Source organism: Meles meles, chromosome 4 (genome assembly GCF_922984935.1).
Source record: "Meles meles chromosome 4, mMelMel3.1 paternal haplotype, whole genome shotgun sequence".
In the NCBI taxonomy this organism is placed as follows: domain Eukaryota; kingdom Metazoa; phylum Chordata; class Mammalia; order Carnivora; family Mustelidae; genus Meles; species Meles meles.
The window spans coordinates 56,428,540-56,445,518 of record NC_060069.1 but is presented as its reverse complement, the minus strand read 5'-3'; positions in this window follow the sequence as shown (position 1 = coordinate 56,445,518).

The window sequence follows — 16,979 nt, the reverse complement described above, 5'->3', positions numbered from 1 at the left end:
ACATTGCTGGGTTTGATGCCACAATCAGTTGATAAACAGGCTGAAAAATAAATAACCACTTCACGTTTGTGGGATATTTTATTGGTTTTTATCAGGTGCCATAATGTATGTCAATATCAAATCAAGGGTAAGGAACCTGGAAAAGAATTGAGGACAGCTGGAACAGGTCATCAAGGAAGTGGTTCTCTCCTGATTTCATCAAAACCCAAGGTTACTTTTAGGGATGCCTGGGTGGTTCAACTGGTTAAGTTTTTTGCTCAGGCCATGATCTCAGGGTCCTGGGATTGAGCCCGGAGTAGGGCTCTGCTCAATGGGGAGTCTGCTTCTCCCTCTCTCTCTACCCCTCCCTCTGCTTGTGCTCTTTCTCTCTCTCTCAAAAAAAAAAAAACAAACAACAACAACAACAAAACAAAAACAAAAACAAACCAAAAAAACCCTGAAATTTACCTTTAATGTTTTTATAAAAGTCTCTTGCTTTGTTTTCATTTTCTACTTTTCCCCCCCATTTTTGTGTTCTCCCCCAGCAATAAGAACCAGTAGTCTTATGTGATTTTGAAGTAGTGCAAAATGGGCAAAAAGACTTGATTTGAGTCTCACCGGTGCCATTTCTTGTTGCTCTTGGGCTCGGAAGTTAAATTCCCTTCATTTCTGTTTCCCCACAGGTCAAGAGAAATAACAGTGCCAACCTCACAGAGTGACAGTGAGGGAAACAGCAGTCAGAAAACCAGCACCTGACACTGGGTAGGCATGAAACCAGAGGTGCCCATTATTCTTTCCCTTTTAGAAAAAGTATAAAAAGAGGAGTCTGTTTTACAGAGTGCTTCTCAAATTTTATCACATATATTAAACATCTAAGGGTGTTGTGAAAATGCAGAGTCTGATTCAATATTGGGGTGGGGCTTAAGATTTGGCATTTCCAATATTGCTAGTCCTGGGACCACATTTTGAGAAGTAAAGTTTTAGAGGTAAAAAGAACATGGACATGGTCAAAGTAGTAATATTAATATGTAGGGAAAGAAACCAACACTTAAAAAATTCCTACTCTAGACTTAGAAATGTATATAGTACATACATAATTTTTAAAAAATAACTCTGAGACACAGGTTTTATTACCATTTGACAGAGCAGGAAATCGAGGATCGGGTACACTGGGTTCCTAAGAGATTTTGTAATTCCAAAGTTCACGTTGACTCCACACCTTGAGAGAGGACAGAAGATCAGAGAGAGCAACAGAAGGAGGTAAGGACACATGAGTCCACCCAAATGGGAGTGGGCGTCAGTGACCTATAGAGGGAAAAGTGAATCCCCTGGGATTTAGGAGTGCATTTAATGGCGAGAGCAGATAAAAAGGCAGGTACAGTAAGCCCCTCACTTTCCCTCTGTCTCCCATATTCCTTCAAAAGCCAGAAGAACTGCTGTTCAAGAGTCAACCCTTCACCTTTTCTGTCAAATCATCATTGACAGAGCAGTAGCACAACTATCGCTTTCCATGCAATGCAGGTGTGCATCTGGGCCAACTTCACCTCTGCTAGTTGTTTCTATGGTTACCAAGATAAAGAAAATGCGAAGAGGTCAAAAGGCGGACAGTGAAGTACTGCATTTCCACAGGGACTTTTTCAACCACCAAGTTTAGCAAAGAGTTCATATCTAATCTAAAGTTCACATTACCCTAGCAAACAAGAGCTGGAGCCAAAGAATGAGTCTATGATTATAATGAGGTCTAACAGGTGATAGTCACGTGACAAGGAAAACACACTGCCATAAATGTCTTATTGTAAGGCGGCAAGTATTGAAGTGTTTAGGTTCTAGAAACTGTGGACCTCACTTGGTACAGACACAAAAAAAAGAACTATTTTTTGTGAACTTTAACTCAAATAGACCCAGACTGATCAATTTCTTTAAAAGTTTTAATGAAGGGGAGCCTGGGTGGCTCAGTGGATTAAAGCCTCTGCCTTCAGCTCGGGTCATGATCCCAGGGTCCTGGGCTCAAGCCCTGCATCAGGCTCTCTGCTCAGCAGGGAGCCTGCTTCCTCCTCTCTCTCTGCCTGCCTCTCTGCCTACTTGTGATGTCTGTCAAATAAATAAATCTTTTTAAAAAATGTTTTAATGAAACATGTAACTGTTAAATGGCAAGAATTCAAATGATGTGTTTTATTTATTTTTTTTTAAGATTTTATTTATTTATTTGACAGAGATCACAAATCACAAGCAGGCAGAGAGGAAGGCAGAGAGAGAGGAAGGAAAGCAGGCTCCCTGCTGAGCAGAGAGCCCAATGCGGGGCTCGATCCCTCATGACCTGAGCTGAAGGCAGAGTCTTAACCCACTGAGCCCCCTAGGTGCCCCGTTGATGATGTGTTTTATTATAGTACCAACTCCCTTCTCTGAGGGTACAGGACCTGAGAAGAATTGCATTGGATGAGTCTGTTTCCTTGTCTTCATGGGTAAGATCTGGGTAAGATGATCCTCCCAGGGAAATCTTGATTAAGGAATCAGAATAACACCAGGAAAATGGTAAAGGAAAACGGTCAAGAGAAAAGCAGAACCAGCTTTATGACAAGGAAAACTGACATGAATTTAGTACCATCTACATAAGTTAATTTTATTTCATTTTCACAAACCTGAGAACAGGGTGGTGATATGACCATTTTATAGATAGTAGGACTGAGATTTTAAAAATTCAAGTAAAATAAAATAAAATAGAGATTTAGATAGATTCATTAACTTGCTCTTGGTCGTACTACTGGCAAGTAGCAAAGTCAAGATTTTAAAATGTTATAAACATAAAAGAAAGATCCTTCTGAAAGATTAAAAATATTTTGTAATGTGGGGATTGTGGTACAAAGTGGTGATTACTTCCCTATATCAGTTCTTTTCTTCATTAATAGAATCTCAATTTTTATCTGGGATCACTGTTACTTGGAATAAAAGACTGTTTCCCAACATTTTGGAGCTAATTTTGGGCGGGTGCCTAAGTTCTGGACAATAAGAGGTAAGTGCAGAGGTTAGGAGGGACTTTGGGAAGTACTGATCGCCATTTCTCCAGTGTGGTCATCCTGACTCATTGGCCTCCCTTGCAAGTCCCTGGTTCTTAGTTGTCAGGCCACTCCCAGTGGGATTGGACTCCAGCTGTGAACTCCCTCACAACTAGCTGAAACCTTTACCCTTCCCCAGGCCCAGCTTAATTCCTACCTGTTCTTCCCCAGGGGATATTGCTCATCTGCTCTTCTGAGCTCCCCATGATGAAAGGGAATCCTGGATGCCACTTGAGCACCAAGGACCCTCTATTCCTATCTAGCTTCACCAAACCAACCAAGGTTCACAGCTGGTCCTTGGTGCATGATCACACCTCCTTCCTGAACCTCTGCAGGACTGGAACCCAGCCCTGGGCCTCAGCAAGCTAGCTGGGGAGTTCACTATCTCCTGGCTCCTGCACCCTCTGTTTCCAGGACTGGGCCATAGTATGCCTCACCCCATCACAAACGCACCTCTTGGATTTACAGTCTTAGGTCCCAGAAAACCTAGAACTAGTGCTTCCTGCTCTTTCCCTTCAAATCAGATCCCCTTTGGCCACTGATGCCTGCATGAAACAACCTGAGCTTTGCTTCATGCCACCGCTCTACCCTCAAGGAGATATTCCTAACCGTTATGCCTTCCACAGAGCAAAACACCACAAATGCTTCCTAGTTGGTATGTTCCTGGCCAGAAAGTCATAAATCTGTCTCAACTGAAAATGTTTCCTCCTTTCTTAGTGTCATCATTCAGAATGCCATTCTGTGAGGGAAGGAGAGGGAGCAAGGGGCAGAAACCCTTCTATAATAATGACTACGCCTAACCTGACCTTTATAGACTTTATCTTTGTATAAATATATGAAATTCGGTCAGTTTTAAATCATAGAAGTATGTATAAAATCTGACCATTATTTTCTACTCTCTTGTCAAAAGATGTGAAAATGTATTCTAATGTAAAGATTCTAATTAGATCAAGAAATGTACTAGGAGACAAGTTGGCAAAGAGTCTATTTTGAGAGCATTGTCTAAGTTGCAGTATGCAATGCCATAATTACATTTGTTTTTGATCGAACAAATAGACATAAAGGGCTGCTTGTAAACTAATGTTTGTCTCATTAATGTCAATGAAGATCTAGTTCTTAAGTATGAATTCTCAGGGATGGCTCACGAGGAAAACTAATCCAGTGAAGGAAGGAAAGTAGGAGAGTTTATTGTTAATTATTTTAAACAATTTCAAAATCCTTAATTGCATTTGAGAGTAGAAAACCAATGGGGAAATGAATCATTCTTTCTGCTAGTGAAGTCCGAGAATGGTATTATTGATCTGGAGTATACAAGAGAAAAAGGGTTGCAACTCCATTTTGGACATGCATAATTTCATTTAGCATAATTCTGCTCTGAACCCAATCTTCCAGGATTCTCTAGTAAACAAAAAGAGAAAAAAAAATGAAATTCAGTAGGAAAACGTGACTTCCCTGCAGGTATTAAGTTAGATTCCTTAACTAGGTTCAGAAGGCCATGCAGCAAGAAAAAAAGTAGGATCAGGAGTCCTTTTATGTTGATATAATGTGGATCTTGCCTTAAATAAAGATCTGAAAGGAGAATCAGTCTGCAATGACCTAACAAAATACATTTTTAATTTTTAAAACTATTATTCTGTGACATTTTCTTGAGTCTCTTAAACATTTAGGCACTACTTCTTCACAGCCATTGCTATTGGGATACACCTCCATATTATCCAGCATATTATCATCATATATCATCATAGGTAATAGTTATCATCATATGTAGTTATCATCATATAATAGTTATCATCATGTATCATCATAGGGTAATAGTTTTAGCTTATCTGGCTCCTTACTAATATTATAAACTACTAGGGATCAGGGCCTATTTTATCTGCATTTTCAGTGCCTGTCATGGGAGCTGCCAATATGTATTGAATTACTAATAACATTATTCCATAAATTAGAAGTACAAAACCAATATTTCTACCAATGGAATAATTTTGGGGGAAAATGGTGATGACAAAACTAAAACTTGTTTCCTCTAGTCTTTTCTCTAAGAAAGAATCAAATATCACAAGTGGAATCATCTGTTCATGACTTTTAGAAGCACATTTTCAGGAACATCATTGGAAGAAAAGACCACTTTCCTATAAAATCATGGGATCAGTGTTAAAAATCCTGGTGGTAATTTAAAAACTGCTTCTTTCTATTTGGGTTTTTTGAAATACATTTGTATCAGTCAGGATTCTCCAGAGAGAAAGAGGCTTATAAGAAATTGGCTCATGTGATTATGAAGAATGGTGAGTCCAAATCCACAGTGTGGGCTGACAGGCAGAGACCCAGGAGAGCTGATTGTGCAGATGAAGTCCAAAGTTAGTCTGCTGAAGAATTCCCTCTTGTTGGGGAAGGGTCAGTTTTTGCTCTATTCAGGCCTTCAACAAATTGGCTGAAGCCCATTCACATTATGGAGAACAATTTTCTTTACTGATGAAAAATGTTAATCTCATCCAAAAACACCCTCCAGAAACACCCAGAATAATGTTTGACCAAATACTTGTCATCCCATGGCCCATGTCAACAGTGAGGTTGACACATAAGATTAACCATCATACCATGAGTGTGGTAGTGTTTATCCAGGCTCTGTTCACTGTATATTCCTCTGCATAGTGAAGGTTCAGAGTAAATGTCACGGAATAGACTACCGCTAGTTTTGTGTAATTGTGCATCGCATGGACTTCTGCTTCACAAAGACCTGGGTTTCAGACCCTTTTATGCTAATCTACCTGGGTAACACTAAGTATGTTATCTTGAGATTGCACACTTCAATTTCTTCACTTGTATTTTAGAAATAAAAAAAGAAATAATAATAATAATAATACCTATTTCATGAAGTCATAATGACAATTAACATTAAATGCATGCAAAGCACTTAGCTCAGTACTGGGCACAGAGTGAGAAGTCAATAAATGTTCATTATTTTTATAGTGATTTCCACATGATGTTCTCCCCCAACTGGATGATCAGTTTCTCAAGACAGAGAATTTATTTTTAATCTCTCTCAATCACACTCTATGCTTAATCCATCATATACCTTTGAGAAGTATTAATGGGTTTAATTGGTCTTCGAATCGATGATTTCCCTTTTATGATGAGAATGCCAGGTCTCCGAATCGATGATTTGCCTTTTATGATGAGAATGCCAGGGGCAGGACTACATTTTAATAACGGAATTTGTGCTCAGGTTTTTTTTTTTTTTTAAAGAAACAAATGTGGAAAATATTTCACATGTTATTGAAGTAGCAGGGGAAGATAGACAAAATCCATGAAGCAGAAATAAGCTCTCAATAAGCTCTGGTGAAAAAAGATAAGGTTCTTCAAAGGAATAAATATATTTAGAAATGGAAAGGTCTCGAGCACATGTGCACCATTCCACAGGCTTCAGGCACATAACTAAATTGATGTGAGCTCTATTTGAAGAAACTCGGGATTATTTTGAAGCAAATCCGAGATATCATATCATTTCTTCTATATATATTTCAATATGCATCTTTAAAAAAAAAAAAAAGGACTTCCCTTTTAAAATAGCCTCAGTCCTATCAGTTCCTCCCAAATCAGAAACAAATTCCTTAATGCTATTAATAGCCTGTGCTCACATTTTTCTTTTTAAAAGACTTTTTAAATTTTTTTTAATGTTTTATTTATTTATCTGAGAGAGAGAATGAAAGGGAAGAAGACCAGGGGGGAGAAAGAGGGAGAAGCAGACTCCTTGCCTAGCGGGGAGCCTGAGGCAGGGCTGGACTCAGGGCAGATTCCAGGACCTGAGATGATGACTTGAGCCAAGCCGAAGGCAGCCACTTAACTGACTGAGCCACCCAGCAGCCCCTAAAGCCTTTTTAAAAAAGTTTGTTCAAATCCAGATACAAACAAGATCCCGAGATCTCAAGATATATATATATATATATATATCTTGAGGGCTTTTTTCTTTAACCTATAAATTTCCTCCTGGATCTTTTTTTTTTTCTTGCATTTTATTGTTGAAGAAAAGTCACAGTCCCACAGATGGCCTCACTGGATTTTGCTGATTGAATATATCCATGAACTCACTGAACACATTCCTCTAGCCTGTGTATTTGCTATAAATTAAAATCTAAGATGATCATTTTTTTAGTTTTTTTTAATCTTTATTTATTGATTTATTGTCAGTGGAGGACAAAACTACCTCGTAGGTATTTGTATGGTACCGTCAGAAAGTATGTGTCCAGTTGTCTCCCTGGGAAGCAGGCAGCCATTATGGAGCAATGCCTCTATAGTGATATCCTAATTCTCCTATTTCTTCCTAATTTATTGGCTATCATATTATAAAAGAGAAACCTTCCCTCATTGCTATTGGTCTTTCTGAGGTATACAGGTCATAATAGGTTCATTTATGATCCTATTGACCATATATTTTCATAGTGAAACTACACTTTCATTAAAATTTTAATAATTAAATTTTGTAAGTTTGACATTATTGCAGAATCAATCATTTCTCATCACCACCAGCTGTTGGGTTATGTCTGGAGTCTGTGTACTACACATTTATATCATGAAATAGATGCTCATTATCAATTAAGGTTGATGAAAAAATGTGGTCCCTAGTTTTTAAAGACGATCCACCAAAATTTTAATCTACACCCCTAATATTGATTATTTACTTTGTAAAAATGTCTTGTTATGAATAAAGATATAATGAATGTACTCATCTTTTTATTTCCTTTAAATTATTTTCTTGGGATAAATCCCTCAATGGAACAAAGGGCTTAATTATAATTATGTCAATCATTTTTTATTGCCATATTCCTTTCTAAAAGGATTGTAGTAACTTAAGGGCCATCAAGAATGACAATATAATTTCACTTCAATGTTAACAATTGCTATAATAAAAAGGTATACTTTTTTGCTATTTCAGTAGATGTAAAATACTATTTTAAGTTGCTTTCACTGGTATTTTTTAAATTACTATCAAGGATGAACATTATTTCCCAGGTATTTGTTTACTAACTATAGTTCCTCCTGGGTAGAAGAGATATTTTTCTCAAACTATCAAAAGGCATGTCTGAATAATATAACTACACAACAGGAGCAGGGAATTTCAGAATCTGGTGAATTCTCACTTTTCACTTGCTTCCTAGGAGTCGATATAAATATTTATGATTTTAATTTACTTCCTTGTGAAATTGGACTGATTATACTTTAACCACAACAGAAGGTTGTTTAGAAAATTCAGTGAGTTTACATACCTTAAATCTTATGAAAAAAGGAGTATCCAATCATTATTTTTAGTGTTTTAAAAAAATATGACTTTAAAATGTGAATTTAACACAACAAAAAGAAATGTTAATCCAGGAACAATCCCGAATCTTAGTACACTCAATTATATCACTAAAGTTGGGGTCAGGAATTTCCTCTGAATAACAAGACTATTTGCCTTTATACATTCTTATTTAGGAAAAAAAAAATAGTACAGACATAAGTTAAAAGTTCTTTAAAAACCAGTTCTTCTAGAAAAAATCTATTTAGTTAGCCAAAAGTAATTAGTACCTTGGATTTCTTAGTTTGGGAGCAAGGAGTACTGTTCTGAGAAAGAAGCTTCCCTGAGGATTTGAATATATGATGACATCCCCCCTGGTTTTATTTTTGTTTTTGTTACCATCGGAAAACCCAGAGGATATAGCAACTAATCATGTGGACATTCAGAAACGAGTCTCTGTAAGGTCTGCTTTCCTGAGAAACTAACTTTCCAAGCTGAACTGTGGTTCTGACCCAGTCCAGGAAAGTAAGAAGAGGAAGAGACTCTGTAGAAAGCATTCACAGAGCAACTGGTTGGACCTGGCTGTAGGCTAGACCTTGTGTACTCATCACAGTTCCCGGTTTCAAGCAGTCGACTCGACTAGAGTTGATTTAAAACTTGCTTATCCATTTTGAATGGTGTAGCAATCTTTTGTACCAGAGACACACAGTGAGAAAATGCCCAGGTGACTGTGTTCTTACAGACTATTTTAATCTGTCCCATGCATTTTACTTCTAGGAAGTTTACATCAATTGTTTTCCCTACTTTATGACAGACTTTTCTTCTTTTAATTGGCACCTTAGTGCCCAATTAAATAACCATACTAATTAGAATAGCAATAATAACATAATTAACTTTCAAAAACTAGTGAATTTATCAAAGGGTTCAGCTTAGGAAATCCTAATTTTAAACCTCACTTGCTAATGATGCAATCTATCTCCACGCTTTTTATTTCTTCCATTTCTGAAACCAATGTGAAACTGGAAATGATGTCAAAATAAATAATAGCTAGAAGTTCTGTAACCATTCTTACAAGTAGCACATGGGTAAGGAGATACTTTCGAAGAACAGGAAGTAGGATTGCCCTCTGGGTGTTAAACCAAAAATCAATAGTGAGATGAATCTTACAGAAACAAAATATCCTGCCACCTAATTAATACAATGAAGGTGAGAAAAGTAGAGAGACACAATCTGCCACAAAATCCAGGAAAACGAGATTCACAATGTAACATTTACAGAGCCCAGTTAATTTGTGTCTTAAGGAAAGAACCAAGTCAGCTTCCACTAAGTACCTGCTCTGCCTGGTAGGTATTTCCTTAGAACAGAAATTCATGCTTGGGCTCTTTTAACGTAATGCCATAAAATATAAGTCTCTCTCTTAAGTACCTCCTCTTCTAAGCTTACACCCCCTCAAGTGTCAGCTAATAGTTTAGATTCTTCTGGGGTTTCAGTTCAGAGAATGAGTGGAAGAAAAATGGAACAGTAGGCTCCCTGATCCCTAAAGGTTTAATTTCTCATTGTAAATTAATAAAATACCTTTCTGGTTTCATATGTCAGTCCTTTGGGAGGTTTGCTAAATTGAACATCCCCAGTCTGATCAATTTCAAAATATTGATGAAACATTTTTTAATCTGTGATATTTGGAGCAGACTGCAGAACAGTTAGTTCTCCAAGTCTTCCCCAGGGAATCCCTTCCACATCGATGAATGTCAAGGAAGCCTTTCAATTCCAAAATGTCTACACCCCTACCAGTGAACATGGCTCCCTCCAGGCCACACTTCAGCTGCAGAGTGTAAACATAATGGTGGATGCACAGGGATGACATCCAGAAGTTAACTTTTGTGTTTCCTTTAAGTGAAACAGACCTCAACTGCCCCATCTCCTTTGAACTATATAGTGGCAAACATAGCTCCTAGCACATAGTAGGCCTCAATAATATGTGTTGAAATGATGGCTGCTTTTGCACGTGTTTGATTCTCTCACAAAGGATAAGAGGAAGCTTGCCACTCTTGGAGCATTTTCACAACTACGTGTGAATAGAACATTTAGTTTCAGAGTGTGGCCCTAGAGAGAGTAGAAGTGACCACATCTTGGGTGATTTTTTTTTTTTTAATAGATACTCCTCAGGTCCCAGGAAGAAAAGAAACAATTGAAAGAAATGAAGATTAACATCATCACCAGTTCATGCCACCTCCAGGATACTCACTAGAGAGTTGGCCCTCCCCTTCCAGGTCCCTTCTGTCTTCCATCAGAGTCCCAGGGAAGTCCCATGCCCTCCTTGTTCCAGTGCTCTGTGATCACAATAGCTCTTCTTTAGGCTGTTCCCCCACGAATCTCAATCCCCCTGAGTGGTGAAGAATAATTCCAGATTAAGGTGTGTTCCTACAACTCTCTGAGCTCAGATCTTGACTGCAGGCACCTTGAACCTGTGAAAAGGTGACCAAGTGGCAGGCTGCATCCCTTCCTAAATGCTATCGAAAGTTCCAGAATTAGCCATTGCCAGAGGGCTGTGTGGCCACAGCCTTAGGGCCTCAGGTGTTGCTCAGGGCCCAGGAGAGATGACAGATGGGCATCTCATTCCTGCTGCTGCTTTGGGGTAAGGTTGCTTGGTGCTGCTGCAGACTACATCTCCACTGGTCCCAGGGGTTTCAAATAGAGCCAAAAGCCCCACTGTGGACTTGAATGGGAAGGAGGGATAGGCACAGATTACTGTCTCAGAAAAAAAGGCAGACTGGGGCCTCCATTAAGAAAACTTCTCAATGAACACTGTTATGCTGTAAATAAACAAATAAAAAAAAAGAATATTAAATAAACAAGCAAAAAAATAAAATTAAATAAAAATAAAATCTTAAAAAAAAAAAAAAAGGAAAACTTCTTGGCCCTGCCCCTGATGCCACACATACCTGCCAGAAGTTTTTCCTGCTCATCCCCTCTCCAAATGCTACATATGGATTAAATATACTACTTCTCCCACCACCTTCAGAGTATTTCTGCTTTCTATGAGTCAGATTTTTGTTTTGGTGTGTGGATGTGGCATATCCAATTCTGGAAGGATTATTACATTTTGTTAAATAAAAGTAAATTTTGTAGTTGGCAGATTTGTTGATTCGTGTGCCAGTGCTGAGTAACTGCTTTTAAAAGATACACAGCAGTGTAATGATAGCATTCAAATTTCCTTTAATACTAGGAAGTCCCTAGTATTAAAATTAAAATCCTAGTATCAAAATTCCTAATACTGAGACACCTGGGTGGCTCAGTGGGTTAAGCCTCTGCCTTCGGCTTAGGTAATGGTCTCAGGGTCCTGGGGTTGAGCCCTGCATCTGAATTTCTGCTCAGCAGGGAGCCTGCTTCCCCCCTCTCTTGGCCTGTCTCTCTGCCTACTTGTAATCTCTGTCTGTCAAATAATAAATAAAATCTTTAAAACAAACAAACAAACAAATTCCTAATACTAGGGGTGGGGTTGTATGAACAATGTGGACACTTATGGATGCTAAATTGGAGGCTAATTTTTATCAGAAATGGAAAAAGCCATGATAGACGAGACAAAGATGGAGAGAAGCAAAGAATAATGCCAAGGATTTTCAGCCTTTGGTATTAGGCCTTTGGGCACTAATACAACATAAAAGTAAAGTATATAATTTAGAAGTATACAAAAATGAAACTTTTGTAACTTGTAATTCTTGGCTAGGCTGAATATCAACATTGCTATATTAGGGACCTAGTAATAAAATGAACAAAGTAATTTCTACCTACAGATAGATTATTACAAATACAACATTGACTACATCAGTGAATGTGGGCTTGTTGATGCAAAGTAATACCCATCTTTGCACTTACATGCTCATTATTATAACTAGGAATCACTTAGGAGAACAATATTCTCACAGCTTCAAGGTAAATATTAAAAATATTTTGAAATTTAAAGTTCACTATACCAGCAGTCAGACATAGGGTATAGAGTTCCAAAGCTATTCACACTAAAGTCAATATCAAAAGTCAGCTGGATTTCTCCATCTTTTAGTATACTGTAGTAATTAAGAACAGGGCTTTTAGCTTGAGGAGGACCTGGGTTTGAATCCTGACTCTGACACTCCCTAGGGGTGATCTTGGGCTAGTTGCTTAAATTTTATGGACTTATATGAATTTTCCAACTGAAAAAAATGGAAATGATAATACATACATCTTTATTAACAGTCACAATACTTAACAACTGGTATAGCTTGGGCAACAACCAGTCAGAATAGACTCTAGCCTTGGCCCTTGAGCAAAGTCCTGAAGGGCTCCTGTGCCCAGTGTTACCTCTTCAGTTTCTAGATTTGAGAAGGACAAGTTTGAGGGGCCCCAGAGGAGCTGGGCAACCAGAGAAACAGGGTTGAGAGGGCACTTGGGGAATTGAGGGCAGCAACTCTTCACTGCCCACTATGAAAGTATTTCAGTGTTCTAACAACAGTGTTTGGCCATACAGCTGTGTAATTTCATTATGCAGAGTCAATGTGAGGATAAACCATATAATATAGGTAGAGTACTCAGCACATAGTAAGTTCAATAAATGGTAGCTATAATAATAACAACAATAAAAATAAAAAATACATGTGGCATAATAGGAATAAAATAATAGCAAACTCAGGATTACAGTGAGGGTTAAATAAGAAAACGTGTTATTTAGTTTGAGGCTCGGCTCCTAGTAAGTGCTTAACACATAGTAGGCATTATTATTGTTGGTATTACTGTTATTATTATGTGATGCCCGGTGTGGGGATTAAATTGGATGCAATGGATTAAGAGATCAAATATTGCATATATAAAAGCTTTTCTAGCTAGTAAATAGATGATTGCATTCATATTGTAAGATTACAGGAAATAATAGGAAAACTGGTGAATGATTTTAAGAAGAAAAAAGTAACTCCTACAAAATATCTTATGAGAATATAATTTATCAAATAGGGCAAAGGAAAATTAAATTCATAAACATAATTGCATCTGACAAATTATGGACCATAGACCCAGAGAAGTCTGGGAAGTGACAAAATGACAAAATCAATTCTAGCATACTTCAGGCAATTTGAGTCTTGATTGTTATCAGTAACTTAAAATTCAATGGCATATTGTTTTCATTTCATTTGTAGAAGTTTATATTAGAGATAAATCGTATTTTTGGCTAAATCAGCAAGCAGGTAATGATTCTTCCTTAATGAAATACATCAGCTCAGATCTAGAGAGCCTTCTGAAAGCTTTCTCGGACTATGCAATTTAACAGTTTCTCAGAATGTGGTTATGCAAAATGAAATAGCTCCTTTAAAATCATCTGCTTATTCTTCTTAAAATAGACATTCAAAGCAGGATAATTTAGTAGATTTGGGGTTTGTGGGTTTTGAGCTTCAATTGTGTCTTGGCCCTCAATATTAAATCAATTAATTACCAAATTGCTATTTCATTTTATGATGACCTTAAAGACTCCAATAAACAGTTAGTGATCTAGCGGTTTGGAAACTATGGGTGAGAGAAAGTGAAATTCTACTGAACTTACCTACAACTAAAGTGAACAGTATTTTCTTCTTAGTGACTTTATTTCAGTATGATATAAAGGTCAACAAATTATTTTTTAACTCCATAAGGTAACGATCCTCACCACTGTTCTGAAGGAGGTTTGTCTGAGAATGTCAACCATAAAATAAACCCAGAGCCACAACTGAGGGTCATACTCTCAATTTGGATTCCAATTTATTTTTTTCACATTTTGATGGCAAGTTCAAAGCTAATTCACATTACTGATTACTCAAAATCATACCACAAGTTCTGCTCTAGACTTAAAGGGATTTTTCCACTCAAGTAATTCTGAGAAACAGAGGTTGCCATCACATAAACTTTGTTTAAACAGAAAAAAATTTTTAATTGTACTCACAGTAATCAGATTGCACACCATTATTAAACATACAATGTGTATATATAATTTTGGGGCTTCTGTTGATTTGCTAGCTTTCAAAAGGCTCACTCTATCTGAATGATGAAATAAAGACAATTGCTTGCAGAGAAGGATGCTGAAATCAATTGTGGATATAGAGGGAAAAAAAGATAAAGAGCAAGATATTGAAGATCTACTATTACCCACAGAGATGATATCATTGGAGAGAAAGGTATAGAGAAATAACACTGACTTTGAACTCCCCTGGTTATGAGGAGAAATTGTGTATTATTTACAAGAATGTATAGCATTTAATAATGTGACTATTCCATCACAGTTAAATTGCATATTTCTCTAGGTAGCCAAATGTAGTTTGATTAAATATATTTTTACTCTCAGTCTAACATTCAATCAATAGAAATTCAAGCCAGGTGAATAAAGAGGAATTAAAGAGCAGGCTACATCTGCTCACCTCTGAGAATTATTACTAATAATATTAAATAAAATATTAATATTTAAAAATCATCAAAGTTCTGTTAAACTGGTGATTAATAGCAGCAAATGCCCCACTTTGAAGAATGCAAGTACTTTCTGTCGTTCTTCCACACTGGATTCGGGGATATGTCCCCTCAGACTCTGACTCAAGGGCCAGGGAGCAGCTGGGAACTAGGATTCTGAGGAAGGGCTGAAAAGGCAAGAGGAAGAAAGTTAATCCAGAAAGAACTCCAGGTTTCTACTGGAGACAGATTCCTTCTCTATGTTTTACAAAGAGCCCCAGTGAGAATCGTTAAGACTCTGAGACACTTGTGTGTCTCTGATCTGGCCTCAAATATGAATAGGTTCTTTCTGGTATTGGGCCAGTACATTCACTCCGACGCTGAGACGCATAAGAGCATGTTCAGGGGTTAGTAATGGAGTAATCATTTTAGGGAAGTTATGGGACAATGTTAAAACTACAAACTAAGTACGGTATCAGAGTTTAAAGATTTTGTTTATTTATTTGACAGAGAGCGAGATCACAAGTAGGCAGAGAGGCAGGCAGAGAGAGAGAGGGGGGGAAGCAGGCTCCCTGCTGAGCAGAGAGTCCGATGTGGGGCTCCATCCCAGGACCCTGGGATCATGACCTGAGCTGAAGGCAGAGGCTTTAACCCATTAGCCACCCAGGCGCCCCCCACCTTTTTTTTTTAAGATTTTATTTATTTATTTGACAGATAGAGATCACAAGTAGGCAGAGAGGCAGGCAGAGAGAGGAAACTACAAACTAAGTACGGTATCAGAGTTTAAATAGTGACTTGATAAAACACAGCAGTTGGAGATAAACTGATGGATGCAACCTAAAAACTGGCATTTTTCCCAATACACTATTTAATTAAGTAACACAGAGAAAAGCTCCATTTTCTTGTCTGACATATCGAAACAATTCAATGAAGAAAAAAACAAGATGCCATTCAGAATTCTAATGCAACCTTATGGAGCTCTCACATTCACCGATGTTGTCATTAATTACTGAGTTGGACTAAGGCCTATTAATTAGAATTTGCAAGCATATTTTTCAAGGTTAAATTATATTTGCATCTTTCTATACAGGTACATAGATAAAAACAAAATATATAAAATAATACTAAGTGAAATATGTCCATATATGTGTGCTTGAAAAGTTGTTTACTTTTCCTATTGGGATTATGAGGGGTTTTTTCCTCCTTTTTTCTCCACAGGCCAGTGGAAAGTCACAGAGTGATGCATCTAACAATAATCTCCTCTTTATTTACAATGATAATATTGATCCACCTGATACGTTTGAACTGAATTTCTGGTCATGTCATGCTCATGATTCCGCTGAGTTACCTGCTCTCATCCTATTTTGGGGCTGGAGTGCAAAGTATGGTATGGGAAAAGTTTTCCTTTGGGTAAGGCCAACAACCACCTCTGAGGGTTGAGACTACAATTTTATACTCATTAATCATTCTGGATAAAAATCAAGTGAGCAAATAAAACATACACACATCACCTCTCCATGAATTCATATGCCTGCATAAATACACACACACCCACACACACAGACAAAACCATCACTCCTGCTTTGTGTAGGTGAGGTGCAATCTCCTTTTCTACACACAGGATATTTCTTCATGCAAGGTCACTGAGTGTGCATATGCTGATTGGCAAGAAATATTGCCCCATCTAGAGAAGTTACCATGTCTCAGTTGAATTATTGAGGATCTGTCTGGTTGGTGAACAAGCAGGTCTTAAGCTGGAGGTGACAGAAGTGAGAAATTTCTAAACTTTATCTTCCTATGGACCTTCTTTACTCTATGTACCTGTGATGTCCTACACAGGTACAGTATATATACTTTTACATATATTTTCTTTATATTCCAGATGATGAACATAAAATTGTGCTGCTATGAATAATTTAATTCTAAGACAGTACCTCAGGTCTTACAATATGAACTCTTTGAGGGCAAAGTCTATGGAACTGTCAGCCCAGGTACGTGGCATGATGACAAGCATTTGCCAAACACTCAACAAATATTTGTTGAATAACTGAGTGATGACAGAAGAGGTGAAGGTGGAGGAAGAGAGCCAGAATCTAGCATCTGGATCAGAAGAGGAAAGCCCTCAGCATGATTTTGTGAATGGGTCAACAACAGAATGATTGTAATGACAGCTTTATATTTGTCTAGGAATTATCTAGAGGAAATCAGTTTACTTCACTATAATAGCAACAATA